The sequence below is a fragment of the Lissotriton vulgaris genome, chromosome 7, assembly GCF_964263255.1.
Source record: "Lissotriton vulgaris chromosome 7, aLisVul1.2, whole genome shotgun sequence".
Taxonomy (NCBI): domain Eukaryota; kingdom Metazoa; phylum Chordata; class Amphibia; order Caudata; family Salamandridae; genus Lissotriton; species Lissotriton vulgaris.
This window is the reverse complement of record NC_141695.1, coordinates 448143609-448167046: the sequence shown is the minus strand read 5'-3', so window position 1 is coordinate 448167046 and position 23438 is coordinate 448143609.

Below are 23438 nucleotides of genomic sequence, written 5' to 3'. Positions count from 1 at the left end.
CCAACCCGGGGAAAGGTATAAAAACCCCGGTTTCAAAATTCCTTCTGGCATTATCACCGGAGCCACGTAGGGATCGAACGGAAGGTATTTCCTCGTAGAAATCGTGAGTAGAAAGGTCTGATGATTGTGAGCACTGCCACCACTACATGAATGTAAGTTAAACCAAGACCTAAATATGCCTTTCTTTCTCAAACAGGTGCTAGTTAGCACACCAGATCCTGACGTTTTGGCTCATGAGGTTTATCTACAACTCCAAAACAGTATGTTGTAAAATATGTAATGGCATGAAATTGACATTTTTCCTCCTCACTTTACAGGGATATAACACAAACGTTGTCCTTTCCCTCTTTACCAACAATAGTGTTACGACCAGGAAATGATTTAAAAATATCTGATCAAAAATGTCCTCATTAAGTGTGTGTGCTCTATGTTGTGTGCCAGTGAGTCTAGTGTGTTTTTTGTAAAATATTTTTATCCCACTATAAGCACTGGAATACAGCTATAGTATGTCACCTGTAACCACTGGACATTTTACCTATGTATATGGGGAGAGAGACCACCAGAAAATGTTTTTGTCTTCTTTCCTTTACAGGTTGATCAATAGACAACGTCTTTGTTTGCTAGGTACATTACTTTTACCTGCACTTTAATTTTTCCTCACTTTTATTAGAAAATTCTGGTATTAGTTAGAGAAACGTAAGTAAGGTGGTGATTTGTGCACCTCGTCCTGAAGAAGGTGCTTCTGGCACTAAACATGTCGACGCACACAAAAGAAAGGTAACGCACATTGTCAGCGTAGTGACCTCCCACCCTCATTTTTAACAGCACCAGCCCGGGGGCTTATTAAATAATTTTTAGTCACCCCACGAGCCAGGTTCTTTTTAACTATCACTATTTCCCAAACCCCACAATACACTCACATTTATTCAAAATACCCCCTCATCAACACCACACATAGTCTAACAAGTGCTCCCACGTCTCCGTAGGTCGCAGCACGCCGTACCCCGTAGAGGGGTACGATGACCCCGGTGATGAAGCATGACACCAAGGGGCCTGTTGGTGTGTGAGGGGACCTAAAAACATAAAGGTGTTCCCCACTGTGGAGGAGACACCCTTAATCTCAAGGAGTGGATTCTAACTGTTTATTTAAATATGCCCAGGGAGAATGAATCCATTCTGATTTCTCTCTCTCCCCCCTCTGATTGTTAATTATAGGGATGTGAGGATATCCTGATGTTGACCATTTGATCAATGCACACTTTGTGGGATCTCCCCGCCCCCCTTTGTCCGGGCGCCTCGCTGAACTGGGGAATTGCGTTTTGAGCATGCACGGATGGGAACGTTGAGTGGTAATGTTGCCTTAAGTGATTCAGGTAGATATGTCCCCCCACTGTGGACCTTTATCCCTATCTTGGCCGAGCAATTTGAGTATGTTTGAAAGATTGTACAGTTAGTGATTGTGACAAGAGTGACACCTTATGAAACGTCATTGTATATTGAATTTGTATACTTCTCTTTATTTTTGTATTTCTTTTGGAAAATAATAACTAAATTTCAAGTATGATTATACATGAAAAACTAAAAAAAAAAGGTTCTACTGTAATGCCATGTCAGATATGTTTTGCACAAGGTACATAATGTGTAACAAATATTAATATCAAATGCCACCGGACCTCCGGGCTGTCGGTAACGAGGCTGTGTCAAGCCGTTTAATACCTCATTATCGTCACAACTGACATGCTACTGGCCCCATGGTTGTAGGTGCAAAAGCGGTGTACCGTGTGAAAGATGCAATAAACAGTTGAACGCCCCAAAAAAAAAAAAAAAGTAGCAATCGGCATCAAAGACTCTCGCCATTCTTGCACTGGCAAAAGCATTGGCTGTATCTGCGCCTGTGGAGTCCAGCTCACAGGAGTCACCAGCATAAAAGGTGATGGTTGGAAATATGTCCTAAAAAGGCCTGCTAAGGAGTAAGAAAGTGGACCCATGTGGCCAGCCGGCAAAGCAGATGGAGTTGCAGCCCTCACAAAAATGCTAAACAGAGCATTTAAGAAGGTCGATGGATCAGATCCTGGAGTTGGGAATGCCAGTTACTCCTGTTCCTGGTTGGGTGGCAATGGTGTTGTACATGGCAGAGGTATCAGTGGATCCGAATCTGGCTCCAGCAGAGGCAGTTCAGTCCGTGTCAACGGTCTTGGAGCCGGCGGCGACACCGGAGACACACCTGGAGATGGAGTTGGAGATATCTCCACTCTTCCCTCATTAGCCCTTGGACCCACAGACACCAACTTCAGCGAACCATCCCTGGAAGAGCAATGCTGAGAGCCATTGTGCCACTTCTTCTTCTGATTCTGTTTGGAAGACCTCGAAGTATGGGGAGGCGGTAACTCTGATAGAGGCTGGGACCTTCAACGACTTCTCTTCTGCTTAAGCCTTAGCCATGAAAAGCTTTGTCTCGCTTTCTATTTAGGCCTTGAGGTTCATTTGTCTACACAATGAACAGGCTTTGACATCATGATCAGATGAAAGGCACCAAAGGCAATCATCATGTGAGTCAGTGATGAACATTTGACCAGAGCATTCCCTGCAGGGCTAGAATCCTGACTTATGTGGATCGGACATCTTCACTTGCAACAACGTTGCACCTACATAAAAAGGAAAGAATCTCCCACAATATGTAGAGCCTAGAGAAAACTGTTATGCAGTGACAGACTGGAAATAAGGGAACTGATGTCAGCACGCCAACGAGGTCTTCTTATGGTTCCGATGACGCCACGCAGAGTTGCGAGCGGAGCCATGGTATTGGGACGTTCTCATCGATGCGGGAAAGCTAGAGATAAAAGTTTGCGGCGAATGCTGCGCATGAGGGATCTTCAAAAGGTGAGAAATACACAGGTAGATGTAGCCATCAGAAATATTGTTTTATATTCATTTGCTTTTCAGTTTTGTGTGCTTGGATTAAAGGTATAGGATTTACAAGGTTGTTTTAAGTTTGATCTAATGCTCGTGTATGATTGAGAGAATCTGGAAATATTTCAATCATATTTGATGTTTTGCTAGTGGTGAATTTTTTCATAGATTGGGGAAATGCCCTGTTCATGCGAATTTTGGCTAATATGTACTATCCCACAGGACACAGAATGGGTAGAACCCTTTGATAAATCAGTCCCATTGTGTAGCAGTACTGATAGAAGGTGAACTGCCAAACACCTCAGGCATTGAACATGGACTACAAGGTGTAGTGACAGGTACCTGCGAAAGGAGTGCTGTCACTATGCCCATGGAATAGTGGTGAAAACATTGTACAAAACCTTGCATGTACCAACAAAATTCACTGCTGCAAGATACCCCATTGTTATGTGTGATACCTTCAGCTAATTATGGCTTTTTTCTCAACTGAATTTTACTGCTGGGGTTTTCGAGGACATAGTTACAATATTAACAGCAAAACCGCTAGCCCCATAATACAAGGTGATGTCTGTTAAAAGGTCAGGCTTGACTTAAAGCAATATATTCATCATTCGGGCACTTTGCAGCTCCAAACATCCGTACAACAGCAGCACCACCTTGAGGTTCCGTGACGATTTGAACCCGTGTTTTCAATATTGTCGGAAATGCATAATATTGGTATCAGCGAACCACAAATGATCCATTTAGCATATCCTAGTGTTTTCACTACGCTACGAGCAAGAGCACTCCTTTTACAAACACATTTCTGATCTACCCACGGCATCCATCTTAGATCATGGCAGCCATTTTGTGTTTCTTGCCCTCACATACGCAATAAGCTCTGATCACTTCATTTCGATTAAGGACACGTAGCCTTAGCCGGAGATTCACCTCTCTCATGACACGTGCACCTTAAACCAGATCACGCCGTAGCTACATGACTCGACAAAGGCTGCCTCCTCTGCCCGAGGCCAGCCCAACTGAACTGGTTCTCGTGTCCATTGTCCCGATCATGATTAGGCGGCCGAAGCCGGTAGCCTTGCCCATTTACAACCCACAAACATCTCTTATCCTGCTTTTCTATCTTCCACACCTGGCTCCGTTTCTTTCTTTTTGAATCTTTATTAGGGGGAGGTAACGAAATTTACGATGAGGCGGTCCGGCTCTTGAATGCAATATTGACAAGGGATTGTGATGAACTAGTCAACGGTTCCTGTGTACGCCAAATATTTATTGTTTGTGACACAAAGGTTTTGGGAATGTACCAACATGTGAAGAATTCGCCTGAAGGCCAAAATTTAGTATATAAGGAGCAACCCTCTTTGTACAATTTGAACAGGCTCCTAGTTACTGCCCATGCGTAGTTTCTGTGACTTCTGTGTCCCTGCAGTAATAAACCTTTGGTCTTTGACGCCACCATCGAGAAGCCCGTGTTTCTGTTCATTTGTGCACCAAGGCAGGTGGAACTCCGGGGTCTTTGGGTGTTGTTCCCTGACACCTCTGGACGGAACCAAAAAGTCCAGAACTCCAATTGGCGCCCAACGTGGGGCGACGTCATTCGGTACCGGTCCAAAAGCCTGAAGAGTTCGAGAAGCTTCGTGTGAAGATTCCTGAGGGAGGCGCCCCACTTCATCGATCCCGGCATATCGCAAAAGTGGCCCGAAGTTCTCTTCCACGAGGGTTCCCGTTCAGGACGGCTGCAGCGGGCCGTTGCCTTGACCGTCGCCCTGTCTTGGACCCGAGGTGCAGTCCTTAGTACAGCGAAACGTGACGGGTTTCTCCTTGGTGACGTCTTCAGTGCCTCAGTTAAGTATTTAGTGGTTGCTAGTTGGTTACTTCGTGAGGGTTGTTAAAATCCTTTTTGGTTCTTGGTTTGGTTTGGTTTCGTAAGATTATCACTGGTTGTTCTGGTTACGATAATCTATTTGGTTTAGTTTGGGTATCGATACATCAGTTCGTTTTGGTAGGCCTTAAAGTTCTTGGTTCAAGTGCACATATCTGTTTAGTGTTTTGTTTGTTTTGTGTTCCGGACTGAAAAATGGTAAGTCGGAGAAACTGTATGTTGTCGTGCTTTGGTTGCACCAGTGACTCACGATTGGAGGACTCATGTCTGGTTCCTCCGATTGGGACTCCCCTATATGACTTATATTGTAAACATGGAGTGGGTCCTATATCCTATAATGAGGTGTGGGTCCGCTACACCGAGAAAGATGGTGTCCTTAGTTGGCCACTGCATGGTAGTTTTGAACCCGAAATTCTTGATAATTTAGAAGCGAAATTGTTCAGGAAGAAAGCCCGGCCGGCAATGTTTGATTCTTTCCGTTACTGGCGAAAAGAATCCAAACAGAGAGAAATTAAGAGATTAAAGAAAGAACAGAAAGAGAAAGAAGAGTTGACTCTAGAGTAAGCAGCTGCAAGATAACGAGTGTGAGAAGGCCATAGAGGTGGCCATTAGAGAGCATAATTTAGCGATCGACAAGTGCTATCCTGCCTTGCCATCGAAAATGGCTAAGACACTAGAGGATCCCGAAAACGATCCTCTGTTGTCTTATCTGTTACGGTCACCTCCACCGTATGCACAAGGTGCTACGGCTCCACTTGTACCAAATGTTCAATTGCCGGTTGCTGGACAACCTGGTATTGCTGCCCCTCAGAATCAAGTACCTGTACCTCCTGTGATTAATGTGAATGTTCCTACGGCTCCTCCTCTTCCTGGATTGCCGACTTCTATACCTGTATCTGTCTCGCTTACACCTACTGCTCCACAAACTATTTTTCTCGATACTCCTACTGCCCCGCTATCTGTTCCTACTTCCACTGTGTTTTCTACGTCTGCGAGTGTGTTGACTCCACTTTCTGTTCGTCGAAGAATCACTGATTCTGTGTCTAATATGCTGTCTCCTTTCTATAAAACTTTAATTAAGACTCCTACTTCTGACTCTGTTCAGAGACGTAGTCAGCATCCAAGCACTGAGGAACGGGGAATTTTAGATTCCACGGCTCTCAGATGGATATCGAAGAGTAGAAGATATAGTACGAGAGATGTGCTAGATACATTTATGCAGTGGAAGGAACCAACGCAACGGTACGTCTTTGACGAGATGTGCTCATTGTTACGTGAGGAAATAGAGGAAGATGATATTGAATCGAATTTAGAAGACTTAATTAAGGTTCAGAAAGAGTTTGCTGCTGGTATGATAGTAGGTGAAAATATAGAAGAAGCGATGGAACTGATCTTAAGTTTTAGGAATGATCCATCTCTTCGTTCACCGAGAGATTTAGAGAAAGGTAAGACGAAGCTGAGTCGCCAATATCCAATGAGGGAGGTTCCTCCGATTTGGCGCGATGCTGTGCAAGCTGATGCTATTAATGGTATTGCTGCCGCTCCGGCACAATTCCAGAGAGTGTGGATACACATTCCGTGGAAGCGAGCCGAAGTGCTAGCAGTGAAACAGGCCTTGCCAGATCCGCGTAAGAATCCTGCTGGATATTACAAGGAATTAACACAAACGGTTGAGGCTTGTATAATGAACTTAGCAGACATTGATATGTTATTTGGAAATGTAGTTCCGCAACCAGTCTGGGCTAAAATTCGTAGGGAAGATCACCAGGTTGCTTTAGGTGGTGATTGGGCAGCTATCACTGCAGCAGATGGTCAACAAACGGGTGGTGCAAAACCTGAACCCCTAATTGCTAATCTTCCGGGTAGGATAATTGACTTAATGAAGACTCTGATGCCCGCATTACGTGTTAATTGGGACAAGTTATCCGCATGCAAGCAAAAGAAAGACGAAAGTGTCTCCGACTTCTTCACGAGGTTTGAAGAGACTTTTGTAGATCATAGTGGTCAGGATATGAGCACAGAAGGAGGACAGAGACTGTTTGTCGATAAATTTGTGCATAATTTGCTACCTGAGTTATGCAATAAATTAAAAGATTCAGAGAGTGCGTGGGCTGTTTCTACAACTGCGCAAATACTTGCAACTGCACAATATTATAAAAATAGGGATAAAGAGGAAAAGGAGAAATCAGACAAGAAAACGAAAGATTTAAAGACTAAAGTTCTTTTGCAACAGGCGTATCCGCCTCGCACAAATCAGACTAATATGCAACAGGGTTCGTATCAGAGGACAGATTATAGTTCACCGAGGCCTCTATATCAGTGGAACCAGTGTGCGTACTGTAAGAAAGAGGGTCACTACAAGAATGAATGTCCGGTCTTAGCGCAAAATAATGCAGCAGCAGCTCAAAGAGGTCGTGGTGGTTTTGTGCAGAATTCTAGAGGTCGAGGGCGAGGAGCTATGCCTCCACAGACAAATGATCGTCCTTCCAATCACTTTGATCAACGAAATGGACAGTCAGCCCAGCAAAATAGATCTCAACAATATCTTGTTGAAGACTATTGTGAAGTGGATGAAGGATTTCAGCAAAATGGGTACTAGGACAGCCATGGACAGAGAGAGGGAGTAGTATCAGTTCCAGTAGATCAGAGTGGGCCTTATGTCGCAGTAGCAACATCAGGTGTAGTCGAACCGTTTCTGTTGGATACTGGTGCCGCAAAAAGTTCTATCATTCATGCGAAACTCCCTGGCGCACCTTTGTCTGGCTCAACAAATGTTTCTGTAGGTTTTTCAGGCGCCCCTGTTTACAACCCTATATCTGGTCCTTTGTCTATTTCTGTTGGACCGTGTCAATTGAAAGCACCCTTGATTTTGACGACGGGTTGTAATGAAAATCTGCTTGGTTTAGACTTGTTAAAACGACTATATGTGACATTGTACTGTTCTCCGGAAGGGGTACAGCTTACATTGGGTAAAAGAATCACCTCTCCGATGTACTTGTCAATGAATGCACTCCCGCCAGAGCTGCGTTCACTCCCTGATTCTCTTTGGGCGACTGGTCCTAATGATGTAGGCCTTTTAGAAATACCACCATATGTAGTAACTTTGAAAGCCAATGTAAAATTTCCAAGAATTCCGCAATACAAAATATCTAGTGAAGGTGAGCGTGCACTTTTATTAATTGTGCAAGATTTGATTAAGAAAGGTGTGGTTGAAGAAACTAGAGGAAATGTTTGTAATAGTCCTGTATTACCGATTTTGAAACAAACTGATCCTACAAAGCCTCCAGTATATAGGTTTGTTATTGACCTTCGAGAAGTTAATAAGATTGTAGTCCCACAGTTTCCTGTGGTTCCAGACATTACTGCCTTGTTAACATTGATTCCTGCTACCGCCACTTGGTTTTCAGTCATCGACTTGAAGAATGCCTTCTTCAGCATTCCGATAGCCGAGGAAAGCAGAGATATTTTTGGCTTCTGTCTAGGAGGTCGCAGTTTCAGATTTAAACGCGCTCCACAGGGCTACTGTGAGAGCCCATCTATTTACAGTCAAGCATTAAAAAGCCAGTTAGATTCCTTTGTCCTTCCTCCAAGTTCTGCTCTAGTACAGTATGTAGATGATCTTCTAGTGGCTGCTGATGACAAGGAAACTTGCAAAGCAGCTACGGTTTCGTTATTACATCACTTGTCTAATTTGAATCACAAGGTATCACCTTCTAAGATGCAATACTGCTGCCAAGAAGTGACCTACCTAGGTCATCTCTTGTCAAAGGAGGGAAGGAAGTTGACCCCAGAGAGAATAAAAGCAATTACGCAGATGAGTGTTCCACGCACACAGAGAGAAGTACGTGCCTTTTTAGGTATTACCTCTTACTGTAGGCAGTGGATCCCGAATTTTTCTCTTTTAGCGAAACCATTGGTAGCTTTGACTGGGAAAAATGTCCCGAGTCCGGTACCATGGTCTGATGAATGTCAAGAGAGTTTTTCTGAGTTACGAAAAGCATTGTGTTCAGCTCCTGTATTGGGTACACCTGATTACAGTAAGCCATTCACGCTCTACGTTCACGAGAGAGAAGGTTGCGCGTTGAGTGTTCTGACACAGAAATTTGGTGATAAACAACGCCCTTGTGCGTATTTTTCATCAACATTAGATCCGGTAGCTAGAGCGTTACCTAGTTGTTTGAGAGCTACAGCGGCAGCTGCGGCTTCCATTCGACAATCTGCTGGTTTGGTGATGAACAACATGCTAGTGGTCATGGTTCCTCATGCGGTGGATACACTCATGAACCGAACCAAGACACAACACCTTACCAGTGCGAGACTATCTGGTTACGAGCTGACATTACTAGCGAGTCATATTCAAATCAAAAGATGTAATGTATTGAATCCAGCAACATTGTTGCCGACTAATCAAGAGTCGAGTGATTCCGAGCCACATGATTGTTGCTTTAGAACGGAGGTAGAGACAAAAGGACGAATTGACTTAAAGGATACTCCATTATCAGATCCAGATGGTACGCTGTATGTGGATGGATCATGTTTTAAATTAGAGAATGATGATGTGACCGCTGCTTATGCAGTAACGACTTTGAAAACGATTGTGGAGACTGCAAGAGTGAGTCAGAATTCTGCCCAAGCTGCAGAATTAATAGCTTTAACGAGAGCGTGTGTTTTAGCTAAGGGAAAGAGAGTGAATGTTTTTACAGATAGTCAGTACGCATTTGGCGTGGCCCATAGTTTTGGCCGTTTGTGGAGAGAAAGAGGTTTCATTACGTCCCATGGGACTAAGATTCAACATGGTCAGCTAGTTAACGACTTGTTGGAATCTCTAACCTTGCCGACTGAAGTTGCGATTGTAAAGTGCAGTGCTCATAAAGCAATCACGGATGATGTTGGTCGCGGGAATGCTTTTGCTGATGAAACTGCTAAACAGACAGCTAGAGACACAATGAGCAGAATGTATGTTGTTACGTCTGCAAGATGGATTGCTGAATCTGGAATGTGTGAGGATACAATGGAAAGTGTGAAAGAGATTCAGAAAGAAGCAACTGAGGAAGAGAAACGTGTATGGAGAGAGAGTACAGGCAAGTTGGATTCGAATGGGTGCTGGATTGATTTGACAGAACAGCAGCGTTGGATGTTGCCTGATGCGTATGTGCTTGCAGTGGTGACGATGGCGCATGGAGTAGCGCATATAAGTTCTAAAGGAATCTGTAAGATGTTGGCTCCAGTCTGGAAGAATGATGGGATCAGTAAGTGTGCAGAGAGAGTGGTGAAAAATTGTATGGTATGCCTGATGCAAGGGAACTCCAACTCCTGCTGGTCACTTTGCTCCTCCTTCCTGCCCCTTTGAAGTGATTCAGTTAGACTTCATTCACATGGATCGCTGTAATAATTTGAAATATGTCCTGGTGGTGGTCTGTGCTTTTTCCAGGTGGATTGAAGCATACCCACTAAAGGACAATACTGCCCTATCAACTGCCAAGATTCTTCTCAAAGAATATTTCCCTAGGTATGGAATGCCACGGATTGTATGGTCAGATAACGGAAGTGAGTTTATAGGGAAAGTTATGCAGAGTGTGTGTGCCGGCCTAGGTTTGAAACAGAAGTTTCACAGTGCAAATCATCCCCAGTCTGCTGGTTTAGTGGAGGGTTACAATGGCACCCTCAAGCTGAAATTAGCTAAAATACAAGCATCCACAGGTTTAGCCTGGCCAGACGCACTTCCTTTGGCTTTGTTATCAACGAGAGCAACTGTACATTCTAGAGTAGGGCTTAGCCCTTACGAGATAGTCTTTGGCCGCCCGGCAAAATCTGGGGTGTGCCAAGGCCTAAGGAATTTTGCTCTCTAGAATATCCTATGTTGATAGACTATCTTTACGACTTGACTGCTAAATTGAGTCTTATTCATCAACAGGTTTTCGATGCTTTACCAAAGCCTCCGGAGAGTCCAGGGCATCAGCTGAAACCAGGAGACCTAGTAGTCATCAGAAACTTCGCGAGGACGAAGAACCTTCAGCCGAGATTCGTCGGCCCCTTCCAAGTCCTGCTTGCAACAAGAACAGCAGTTCGTGTAGCTGGACGCAAGCATTGGGTGCACGCATCCCATGTTAAGCGTGTCCCTTTGCCGCTTCCTTACGACGACTGGGTGAAGAAGGGAATTGGTTCCTCCGAATTTGAAAGCGCGCCAAAATTCATCCCTTTCAGCGATGCCGAATTAATCACTGACACTCCAAGCTCTGACTCTCCTTCAGAAAAGACTCCTTTGAACACTGAACATTTGTCTCCTGCATCAGAAGAAACTCTGCCATCTGCGAACTTGAACACTGCAACAGCTACCAGTGAAACGCTATTTGCCGATCAGACAGTACCTGCGAAGCAAAGATATAATTTACGAAACCGTAAAATGGACAAATAAAGCAGGCAACTGCATATTGTGATGTTTTGAAATTTTGAACTTTTGCCTTCAGCCAGGAAGTTTGCTATTGTTTTATTATTTTAAAATTGCCTTGCCGTCTGGGTAGCCGTAGGGTCGTGGCTGTGTGCCTAGTTGGATTTGCAGGGGTCTGACACAAGGTCGATCTTTCTGTTGGTTCTGGGAACTCCCAGGGCTGATAGAGGCATTTTCATCTACGTACACATCATCAGTGGTCGCGAGCGGATTGTAGAAGATGGAGCTTCCTGCGCTGCAACGAGAAAATGTGATTTACGTTCGCAGAAACAGACTTTACAGAATTCTTCATAGCAAATGCTTTTTGACGCAATGTGCCATTACATTTCTAATTGTTTTGATAACGTTGGTGGGTGGAATCGTTTTTGGTATAAGTCTGATTTATGTACCAGTAACTACAGTACCTCCCCTTAATCCTGTTACTGCTACTGTCTCTTCTATACACTCTTTTCATTCGTTTCCCGAACATGAGCAAGCCCAACGCTCAGAGTTCATTAACTACACTTTTGTACAGCTCTTGCATCAACACCAACTGGTAGTTAACACTACAGACTGCTGGGTGTGTGGCTTGATACCCCACACTATGGATAAAGGTATTCCTTATCTGGTTTTGCCTTTCAGCTACAATGGATCATTTCAGGCCCTTCAAACCATCTTTGCTTATGCCCTTGAAACCTACTTAGACTGAGTAATTGCCTATGTAAGGGCAAAAGGAGGGTCTGAGGTTCCGTGACGATTTGAACCCGTGTTTTCAATATTGTCGGAAATGCATAATATTGGTATCAGCGAACCACAAATGATCCATTTAGCATATCCTAGTGTTTTCACTACGCTACGAGCAAGAGCACTCCTTTTACAAACACATTTCTGATCTACCCACGGCATCCATCTTAGATCATGGCAGCCATTTTGTGTTTCTTGCCCTCACATACGCAATAACCTCTGATCACTTCATTTCGATTAAGGACACGTAGCCTTAGCCGGAGATTTACCTCTCTCATGACACGTGCACCTTAAACCAGATCACGCCGTAGCTACATGACTCGACAAAGGCTGCCTCCTCTGCCCGAGGCCAGCCCAACTGAACTGGTTCTCGTGTCCATTGTCCCGATCATGATTAGGCGGCCGAAGCCGGTAGCCTTGCCCATTTACAACCCACAAACATCTCTTATCCTGCTTTTCTATCTTCCACACCTGGCTCCGTTTCTTTCTTTTTGAATCTTTATTAGGGGGAGGTAACGAAATTTACGATGAGGCGGTCCGGCTCTTGAATGCAATATTGACAAGGGATTGTGATGAACTAGTGGGAACCCCTCTTCGTAGATGTTTAGTATCAGATTTTATCAACGGTTCCTGTGTACGCCAAATATTTATTGTTTGTGACACAAAGGTTTTGGGAATGTACCAACATGTGAAGAATTCGCCTGAAGGCCAAAATTTAGTATATAAGGAGCAACCCTCTTTGTACAATTTGAACAGGCTCCTAGTTACTGCCCATGCGTAGTTTCTGTGACTTCTGTGTCCCTGCAGTAGTAAACCTTTGGTCTTTGACGCCACCATCGAGAAGCCCGTGTTTCTGTTCATTTGTGCACCAAGGCAGGTGGAACTCCGGGGTCTTTGGGTGTTGTTCCCTGACACCTCTGGACGGAACCAAAAAGTCCAGAACTCCAACCTTTATGCAGTCAGGCAAAGAGTTCAGAAAAGCAGTGGCAAGCATGCTTAAAGCATTATGTTTCACATGCCTTAGTATGCAGGGTTAAAACTATAATCAATTAAATTCAATTAATCTTTATTCGATTCACATAGTGTATCATAAAAGCGCACATCACAACAGTACATTATAAAATCCAGAAACAATAATATTAAAAAGAGTCATAGTTTGATTTAGTCATAGTTAGACTTGATTTTCTTCTTGTTAATCCAGCCTTGGTAAACCTTGCTAGTACCACACATGTAAACAAATGAGGAAGTAATTGCAAATACAAAAACGCCAGCCTTCATTGATTAAAATTTAGGGATTTCATTAGGGGTGTAATAACAGATCTCCTCAGAGTGGTTTATAATTTACAAAAGAACAATATGTGAATCATTGATTGCTTAGACTTATTGTCACAGGGACAAAGTATTAATTCCCTTTACTAATTATTAACACTGGGAAAAGACGTCAAGCAATTAAATATGTCTAGTCTAAAACGTGTTAAAACAAATCTATCTTGTACATTTAAAACATTAAAAATGTATGGTTGCATCGAGCATGTAGTCAAGAACGTTTGATTATGCTATACAGATGGTTTGACTATTTACATGGATAGTCTCAGATCCTCCAAATGGCTTAGACACTCAGTTTTGAGTGCTTTTCTCGTAGAATTATTCAAGGACTTCGGATGTTCATAGAATTCCTGTTGACTAATATCTGCCATGAACTTTTTAATAAACTTTAGCCATGGTACATTTAATGCAGACTCAGAGGTACAGCAGTCCTTTACTAAAGCACGGTTAAATTCTGTATAGTCTGAAGTCCAAATCTTGTACCATACTGGCTGTATCTTTATCAGGCCTGCTAGATAAATAGCACTCAGTTCAGAATGGCACACAAAATTTGAAAAACTAGAAGGATGCGCCAATAGATTTTTTTAAAAAAAGGCGTTTTCAACCACCTGTAGAGGTTCCACATTCATGTACCCCGACAACTCAGAGCCGTACATAGCAATGGTTCTACATTTTGCAATTGTATATAGTTAGCATTTCTTTTGGCTGCTTACAGCCTAGTTTATTTGCAAAATTACACAAGGCCCAATGGATCTAACAAATTGCAGCTTTTTTGATTTGCTGGCACTTTTCCAACTCCCCTCACAATCAAATAGTATACCCAGATATGAAAAAGTGGGAGTTAGTGGAATGATGTGTTTCCCTATAAAAATCTTGACATTTTAGTGGAGCTTCCGCCTACTTTCATAGCGAACGTTTTGCTAATATTAATTCTCAGCCCCAGGTACTCCATAAAGTGCACAAAACAATCAAGAAGATGCTGCAGGGCCAATGGGGTACGTGCCATGAGTAACCCATTGTCCGCATAAAGTAGGATGGGTATTGGGCGTTACTTCTGTGGCAGATCCCAACATGAATTAGCAAGAGAATCACCTAGCTTGTTGATGTACAAGTTGAATAAAAAAGGGGCGAGCCCACATCCTTGGCAAACTCTCTTTTCAATGTTAAAAGAACGTGTGCATTCACCCTTAATACCGAAGCGAACCCTGGCACACTGGTGGAGTATAAATATCTCAGAAAATTAATAATAGTACGGTCAATACCCATTGAGGTCATAATAGACCAAAGCTTGTCGTGAATAACACAATCAAAAGTGGTCGACAAGTCGACAAAAAAAGATTACCTCTTTTAAAAGAGCATACTTGCTCATAAACAGATTTAAATTAATAGCTTGGTCCATGGTTCCTATTTCTTTTCGGAATCCATATTGTAAATCCAAAAAAATATTGTTGCAATCTGCCCAATTTTGCAAATTGTACTCAGGATTATATGACCCACAACTTTTACTAGAGAATCTAGCAAGGAGATGGGTCTGTAGTTAGCCAGGCAGTTGTGGTCTCCTTTTTTAAAAATAGGTATAATATGGGACTCAGACCATGTAGGAGGAAACCCTACACTCTGGCATGATCTAAAAACAAGGGTCAAGAGGGGGCTCCAGAGCTCCACATTGGCCTTAAACAAATCGATGGGGATCCCATCGGGCCCTGGTGCTTGCTTGAACTTGTAGCCAGGGTGACCTCTTCCAGAGTAAATTTAAGGCCAGACCAATCATATACCAAAGTGGAGGAAGAATTATTATTACGGCTGGCATCATACAATTTATCCCAAGCCTCTGCTTTCATACTTCTTTTACCGTTATTCATTGCAAGTCTGTACAATCGTCTCCTGTGCTGGACCAATCATATACCAAAGTGGATGCAAAATTATTATTACGGCTGACGTCATACAATTTATCCCACGCCTCTGCTTTCAGACTTCTTTTACGTTTTTTTTACTGCAAGCCCGTACAACCGTCTCCTGCGCTAGACCTCTGAGTAATTCCTAGGTGTACACTTTAAAGGCAATTTTAAGTTTTTATGAACCTCTGAGCATGCGTGGTCAAGACAGGGCTTCCTATTTACTTTGCTACCTTTCGGCTTTGAAGTTAGGCCTAATCTAATCAGATGTAATTCATTTAAAGGTTTCACAAGGTATTATTCTGTTGTCATGGCTGACAACCCCTCAAATGTCATATTATTCAGTAAGGAGTAGGTAGATGATCTTCATGTGTCCAGCATTTATTAAAACATTCTGTCCCGACAGTGTGGGTGAAAAGAAATGAGATATAAGAGAGGGTACGGAGATGTAAATGACACAATTTATTTATTTTTATTCATTTGAAAAGATTTTTAGAGCATGAGCATGACCCAAACAGGGTATCAGAGCGCTGTACATGTAAGCAAAACATAAAAGGTAAGCAGACATGGGGTGCGCAACATAGATATAACATAGATATATGTAGACAAAGTAAAAATGGTTAGGAGGTAATCCGGTATATAAAGCATGAGCTAAAAGTTAGTTTGGTGATTTCAAGTCTATAGTTGCAGGCAGCTTTTCAAGAACAGCCCTTTTAGTTCTTTTCTTTTTTTAAATGAGGCAATAGAGGGGTTAGTTCTGATTTCCGGGGTAAAAGCATTCCATATTCTTGGAGCAAGGCCGGAGAAGGCACAGTTGTACGTTTTCTTCTTCTGAATTTATGTGGTTTCAGTAAAAGAGTGTATGAGCTTCTTAGTGTCCGGTTCAGACCAGATAGTTCGAGTTTTTTTGCCACGTAAATTGGAGTGTTATAATGGAGTGCATTGTGTGTTAGGCAGGCTATATTGAACTGGATTCTTGCTTCAATAGAGAGCCAATTAAGTTGGGTTAAATCTGGTGTGATGTGATCTTGTTTTTGTGATCCTTTGATGAGTCTTGCAGCTGAGTACAACGTAGCTCTAAGAGGGGCAGGGAGGGGGGGGAGGGGGAGTCAGGCTTTAGGTAACCCCTTAGGGTTGCAATTTCGTAGTTGAGGTCCCTGATGACTAGGGATTTGACTGCTAACTGCATGTCATCCGTTGGTAAGAAAGGTTTGAGTTTCCTTAATGTGTTAAGTTGGTGATAGGATTCTCTGGTGGCTGCACTGATGTGGTTTTGCATATTCAGGTGTTCGTCTAGAGTTATGCCTAATGATGTAAAGGAGTCCACAATGAGAGAAGTGCAGTTGAGTGCCGTTAGTAGGTTGAGCCAGTCTTGCATGGGACCAAGTGATTTTGGGGAGCAATCAGGAGGAAATCGGTCTTGAGTGTATTTAGCATAAGATGAATATGAGTTAGCCAATGTTGGGTTTTCAGCGGAGCAGAGTTAAGGTTTTTAATGTCACCAGGTGATGAGATTTGTAGGTATAACTGAGTGTTGTCGGCGTACATGTGGTATTGTATGTTTGCTCAGTAAAAAATTTCGGTGAGGGGTTCCATGAGTAGGTTAAAAAGCGTGGGTGAGCATGCGGATCCTTGGAGTACTCAGATTGGTAGCGGTGTACTCTTAGATAGAGAGTGTTTGATTTTGATTCTTTGCGTTCTGTTGTGAAGGAATGAGGCACACCAAGTTAGAACTGGGCCGGATAGCCCCATCCTTTTTTCGAGGAGATAAATTAGGTTATCATGTTTGCCTGTGTCGAAGGCCGATGAGAGGTCGAGTAGCATGAGAAGGCAGAGTTTGTTCTGGTCATTTAATCACAACGCGTCATCGACTATGTGTATTAGGGCAGTTTCTGTACTGTGTCCGGATCTGAAAGCCGATTGCCATTGGTCCAGTAGTTGAAATTGTTCCATATGATTACAGAGATGTTTGTGAATACATTTCTCATGTAGCTTGGTTAAAGACATGGTATTAGAGATTGGCCGGAAGGTGTTAGGATCAGATAATGCTGCATTAGGCTTCTTTAGTATGGGGGTGACTTGTCCTATTTTGAGGCAGTCAGGAATCAGGTCATGTATGAGAGATTCGTGGACAATCTTAGACCAGAGTGGGAGCACGGAGGATCTAAGCTCTTTGAAGCACTTGGCAGGCAGTGTCTCTTTGAAGTAATTTGAAGGTTTTAGGGTGGTTATAATTTTGAATAGTTTGTCATCATCTAGTAGTTAGAAGGTGTCCCACAACGGATTATTTTTTTCGAGTATGCTCCTTATATCCTAAGATAGGGGAACTTACCAAGGGTAAACATGGAGAGGGAGTCGGTTGGGCTTGGAAATGAGAGTTTGGTATGGTGAGTTGTAGTTCTAGCTCAATTTTTTTAGTTTTGTCTCTGAAGTGTTGTAGAGAACTCCTCACAGCTGGGGAGTGAGTTACTGGGTGAAGAGAGCTGGTTGGTTGAGAGGTTTGCTTGTTGTTTGATGATTTCAAAGAGCTTTTTGGGTCTGTTTTTGGCATTGTCAAGTTGTGATTTAAAGTGATTGGATTTGGCGCAACAGAAGTGTTTGTGATACACACTTCTCATCTTCCTCAACTGCTTGAGTTTCGATATGGAGGAGGAGTTTCTCCATGATCTCTCTGCCAACCTTAGTTTGTGTATTTCATTGTTGAGGGAGCAACTAAACCAGGGATTGGATTGTTCACTGGGAATCCTTTTGAGCTGTTTTGAAACAATTTTGTCATGTATGTTTTTCATGGAGTGGATGTAAAGTTCGGTAAAGGGATAAGGTGGAGGAAGGAGGTTATTCCTAGTGTGGATGAGATCATTGATGTTCCTTAAATCTCTTGCCCATTGTTTGCTTTCACAGGGTTGACCCGGTTTGATCAGCACCCTTTCCAAAAAGAGAAAGGAGGTAAGGTAATGCTCTGGCCAGTCATATGGTGATATTTAATCTACTTGTATTACATTGTCTTTGGCAATGATTAAGTCAAGGGTGGCACCCTTGTTGTCGGTGGGTTCATAGCAGGACTGGGTGAAGTTTAGGTCAGAGAGGAAAGCCTTGAAAGTTTAATCGCAGAAGGTCATTTGTGTTGTTCCAGTATAAGTTGAAATCCCCAAGGAAGATGTGTTGTATAAAGTTAGAGCAAATGGTCTCCATTATTTATCTGATAAAAAGAGGATTGTCACCTGTGAGGTGATAAACTGTGTGGCTTGTGCAGATTGTTTTGTCACTGTTCAAGATTTCAACGCCCAAGTGTTCATAGATGGACATCAGTGCAGTTTGTATACATCTCAGGGTGAGAGCGGAGCGAAAGATGCATGCAATGCCGCCCCCAACTTTAATCGACGTATCCATTCTGATGATTTCATATTCAGGGGGGCACTAAGATTTCTATGAAGTCAGAAATATCGGCCGTGTGCTTGACCGTTGATCTGCAGTTAAGGAGCATCGATTTGATGTGGGATTTAACACTACAGTTTTGAGAAGAAGTGATATGGAAATAGGTAGTAAATTATCCTTGTTCACAGTTCTAAGTTCTAAGTTTGAAACAGGGTTCTCTAAGCGTTTCAGAGGGAATAGCCTGGATCTTGAATGAAGCTTGTGATGAGTTATTAAGGGATGAGTTGTACGATAGGACAAGGGCGTGAATGTCAGCTTCAGTTAGATGATTAGTAATTCTATGTGGCCTGGATGGGTGTTTGGGCTGTGGCTGTGAATTCCAGTCTAGTTTCCCCAGGGAAACTATGGGCAAGGTTCTATTCATGTTGTATTTAGTTATTGCCGGGTGGCATGGTTTATTGGATTCGAAGGAGATATTCAGATTCCATAACTGCTCCATCTTCCTAGAGAAAAGTAATAGGTTCTGAAGGCCTTCTTTTACTAGTGGAAGATCATGCATGAGTTCTGCCAGCTTATATTCAATGGATGAGGGTTTAAAGGAAGGGTGAATGGTCTAGGAGTAGCAAATGAGTGAAATCTTTTAGAGGAGGGAGTGGTGGTTTGTGATGTGCAATCTTCAGCTGAAGAGAGGTGAGTAGTAGGCACTGTGACAGGGAGTGAAAGGAAGTTGGTGGATAGAGAATTGGGAGTGGAGAGAGGAAGAGGGGTAGTTGAGGGATTGTCCTCAGAGGTGAACCCATTGTGGACTGGGGTAGTTGAGATCCATGTGTCAGGGCTGGCTGTGCATGAGTGAGGAGCCGCTGGTGTGAAGGAGATAAATAGAACATGCAAATGGAGGATCTAGAGTTCTCCATATTGTAGGTATTGAGATCGTTGAGGGGGAGATTATTATGTTTAAATGACGTGCGATGAGACATCTGAGTAGAGGGCGAGACCATCGCCCTGGCCGTCACGGAATCTTTGATTGTGAGAGGGGACTTAGAATCAGCTACTATAGATTCATTATTGGTGCCGCCTGGTGACTGGTTAAGCTGACACAGTTCCAGTGAGGGGGAGGAGGCGGCAGAAGTAGAGTGAGGTATTGGTGCAGCGACAAGGCTTTGGTGTAGGTGGTGTAGATGACACAGAGTTATCTAAAGTATTTGTGCACCTCAAAGATTTAGTCAAATAGATCAAGACTACAATCCGATGCGTGAATAAGGATGTTCCCTTGTTGTAGAGGGCTATTGCGAGATTGGCCTTGAAGTCTGGTGAGGGTGTTGCAGTAATTCAGAAACTGCGAGGAGTTTTCATTATAGTTTTAGATCGGAGCCAGGAGGTTAAGCCTTTTCTCCAATGGGCTCTTCTGCTAGTGAAGAAGATTAGGTTGTTAACAAAAATACCTTTTGAAGTGCAAAAGTACACATCAGAGATAAGCGTTTTGGGGTGTTGTTTGAGTAGGTCATGTTTGAAGTTCTTAGCAGCATTTTTCCATTTTAAAACCATTTTAAAAGCATTAAGGCCCACCTGTGAGAGCAGGTTGTCGTTGGGGCAGGCGTTATTTGGAGCCATGTTGGAAAGGGAGGTAAATATTGAGAGACGCGTGCAGTTTTGAGTTTGAGGATTAAATTTGCATAAGACTGCTATAAGAAGGTCTATTGTAATTGTGTAGCAAGTGGTTGTAGTGCAGTCAGAGTAAAAGATATTTCCATAATCAGAATTATCCTTTGCTCAAGGTTCGTCTTTATGGGGTCTAATTCCATGAAAAGTGGTATAAGTAGCATGGTACTTAAAAGTGCAAAGTGGCATTGGTCAGATTGTGCATGTTAGAAAAGGAAACTGGGCTGGGCTGAGTAAGGGAGGAGATAACATTACAAAATGGCTGCATCATAGATACAGCCTAGAATAGTCATACCTTTCTTTTGATGACATGGTTAGATTCCCATAGCCCTGCATTACTTTCAGTGCATGAGATGTAGAAACCAGTCTTGTGTCAGTGCCAGATCTGCTGGATGGGAGCCATTTTGATGGGTGAGGCCTTCGAGTCAGCCAGAGAGAGTAAGAGATCCTCCAAAATGGCCTCCGACCCAGAGTAGAAAAACAGCAGTGGACCTGCACATTTTGCTTACTTCCTTTATCTGTAAGAATGCCCCACGGGAGCAGCCAAGATGGTCATTCCACGTGGAGAGGGCAACCCAGCTGAGATAGTTGATGGGAGTCTGTCTTTTCATAGCAATAAAGGGCGAGGCCTAGCACTTTGGCTGTGAAGTCAACTGGATTCAATGTCGCGCTAACTCCACATTCAGATTGGGAGGCTGACTGATGTGTGAAGGGTCACGGGGAGGTCATTCTGCAACGGTAAAAACTTCAAGCAAAGGCTGGGACAGCCTGATCCCGAGCTAAGGGTAATTAACTCTGTTCGAGCCCAGTGCAGCCGGCCTGCACTCCGCCTTAACTTGATGGAGCCTTGGAGTGGTACACACCCAAACTGCACCACAGGAGAGCGGACCCCACGTAGGGTCAGAGCCTCGATTCAGCAGCCCGCAGCCGGGTGTCAAGGCAGCCGATACTCCTGCGGCTAGCAGGAGAAGAAGGGGAAGCAAATATGCAAGATCACAGCTGACACAGGTCCCCCAGCTGCCTGCTGTGCTGGGGCCGCAAACCAAACCACTGACGCGAGTTGTAAGTGGCCCGGCAGTGCTGCCTGGGTCCAGGGTGCTGCTTTGGGATGGCACAACGTTGCAGTATTTCTGGGAGGACAGGGGTCGGGTGTCCAGGACGATGCAAGGTAAGTCCAGACAGACTATCCTTTTTCTTGCCACTGTTTCAAATTGGTTGTGGCTCAATCCTTCCCATTGCAGGGTAGTGGCTAGAGGGAATCCTAGGATTTTTGCCGAAGGATATTACGTCCCTCAGGAGCTCCTTCCCAACGCTCCTTCTCTGGCGTCCATCTTTGTCGGGGTGAACCTTTTTAGGGGCCCAGAGGTGCAGGGGTTCGCCCTTATTTGCGCACTAGTCCTTTAGACTGACATTAAGAGATTGGCATGGAAGTTGTAATATCAAAGAGACAATGTATTATCTCTTTGGCGGGGGCTACCGCCAGCCTGGCGGGGGCAATCTGCCCGACATCCTATTGGGCCCCTGTGTTTTCTGTATTCTTCTACAAACTTGGCTTTTAAATCTTGTTCTTTTCTTGTCCCATTTGCTGTGGTTTGCGTTCAAAGACCGAGGTCACAAGTCTTCCAGTGACTTCCAAGTGAGAGGATTTATGTGACAATCATGCTGGCTCTGGAGAAATGCCTGAAGAAAATTTTAAGATGATATTTTTTTTCTACCACACATCAAAACTTAAATGTTTGTAAATGAGCTGTGCTGATGATCAAATCAAAACACTAGGAGATCGCATTACCACACACTGTCTGTGCACTGTACACATTTAACAGTAAAACTGTATGAGTGCAAATGTAATGGTCATTTCAAGATGTGCTGTCGGTAATAGCAGTACCCTACCATACCATTCATATGCTACCTCACTCCACTCTACTCTGCACCACTCCATGCCACTGCAGTATACTCTCTACCACTCCAGACACCATTCTACTCCGTGCCACTGCACTCTTCTCTGCACCACTCCACTCTACACCATTCCACTCTACACTATACAAATGCACTCGACCCGTCCCTACTCTACTATGCACCACTACATTCTTCGCACTGTATTCTATACCACTCTGCAATACTCCACTCTATGCCACCCTACTCTACAACACTGCACTCTATGCCAATGCACTCTACTCTGCACCACTTCACACCAGTGTACTCTATACCAATCCCCTCTATGCCAATCTATGAAATTAAAATACTATTTCAAAAGTGCAACAATTACCCACATGTATCTAGGTTCTGAGCCAAAATGAAAAAATTAAGATGTTTATAGAAAAGTATGAGACTATTTAGTGAAAAACCTGGTTTTTAAATTCTTCCTGAATTTCAGTAGATTTGCCTTGTTTTTCAGTTCTGTGGGGAGCGAGTTCAACAGCCTCGTCACACATGTTACAAACTCCCTTCACTACCCAGTTAACCTTTCGATTTGGGGACTACAAGGTTTCCATTAGTGGATGAGCACAGTGAACGTGGTAGAAGTAACATTGGAAACGTTGTCTCAAATAGTCTGGGCCAAGGCCTTTGTAGCGCTTCGAAGACTATACAAAGTGCTTTAAATTTGGATGCGTTTTCAGATGGAAAGCAAGTGTAGTTGGACCAGAGCTTAAAATGCAGATTTATGTTTTGGGATACCTAGCACTAACTGTGCTGCCACGTTCTGCAGCATCTGAAACTTGTGCAGAAAACGATTTTGGATATTAATAAAGGGCGCGTTACAGTAGTCCACTTTAGAAGCGATGAGGGCCATGACTACCATTTTTTGCACGCTTACTGGACCATAGGGCAAGACTTTTCTGAGAATTTTAGGATGTAGAAATAAGAGGAGGTGGTGTGATTTATCTGTCCTTTGAAGGATAACTTGGTATCGATGATTACTCTCAAATCTTTTATTTTACTACTTACACATCCAATTAGCGATATGGAGAAAGCAATCATGAAACTGAACTGCTGTTGCCTCAGGGTTGCATGTTAGAGACACAATGATCTGCATATCATCAGCATACGAGACCAGCACAAAACCAGAAGATTTGATCAATGCTGCAAGTGGGATGACATATATATTAAATAAGATGGGGCTGAGGCACCCGGCAAGACAGTAAGAAGGCTGATGTAAAGACTTTTTGGATTCGATCAGCTAAGAAGGAAGTGATCAACTTGAGTGCATTGACTTTGATGC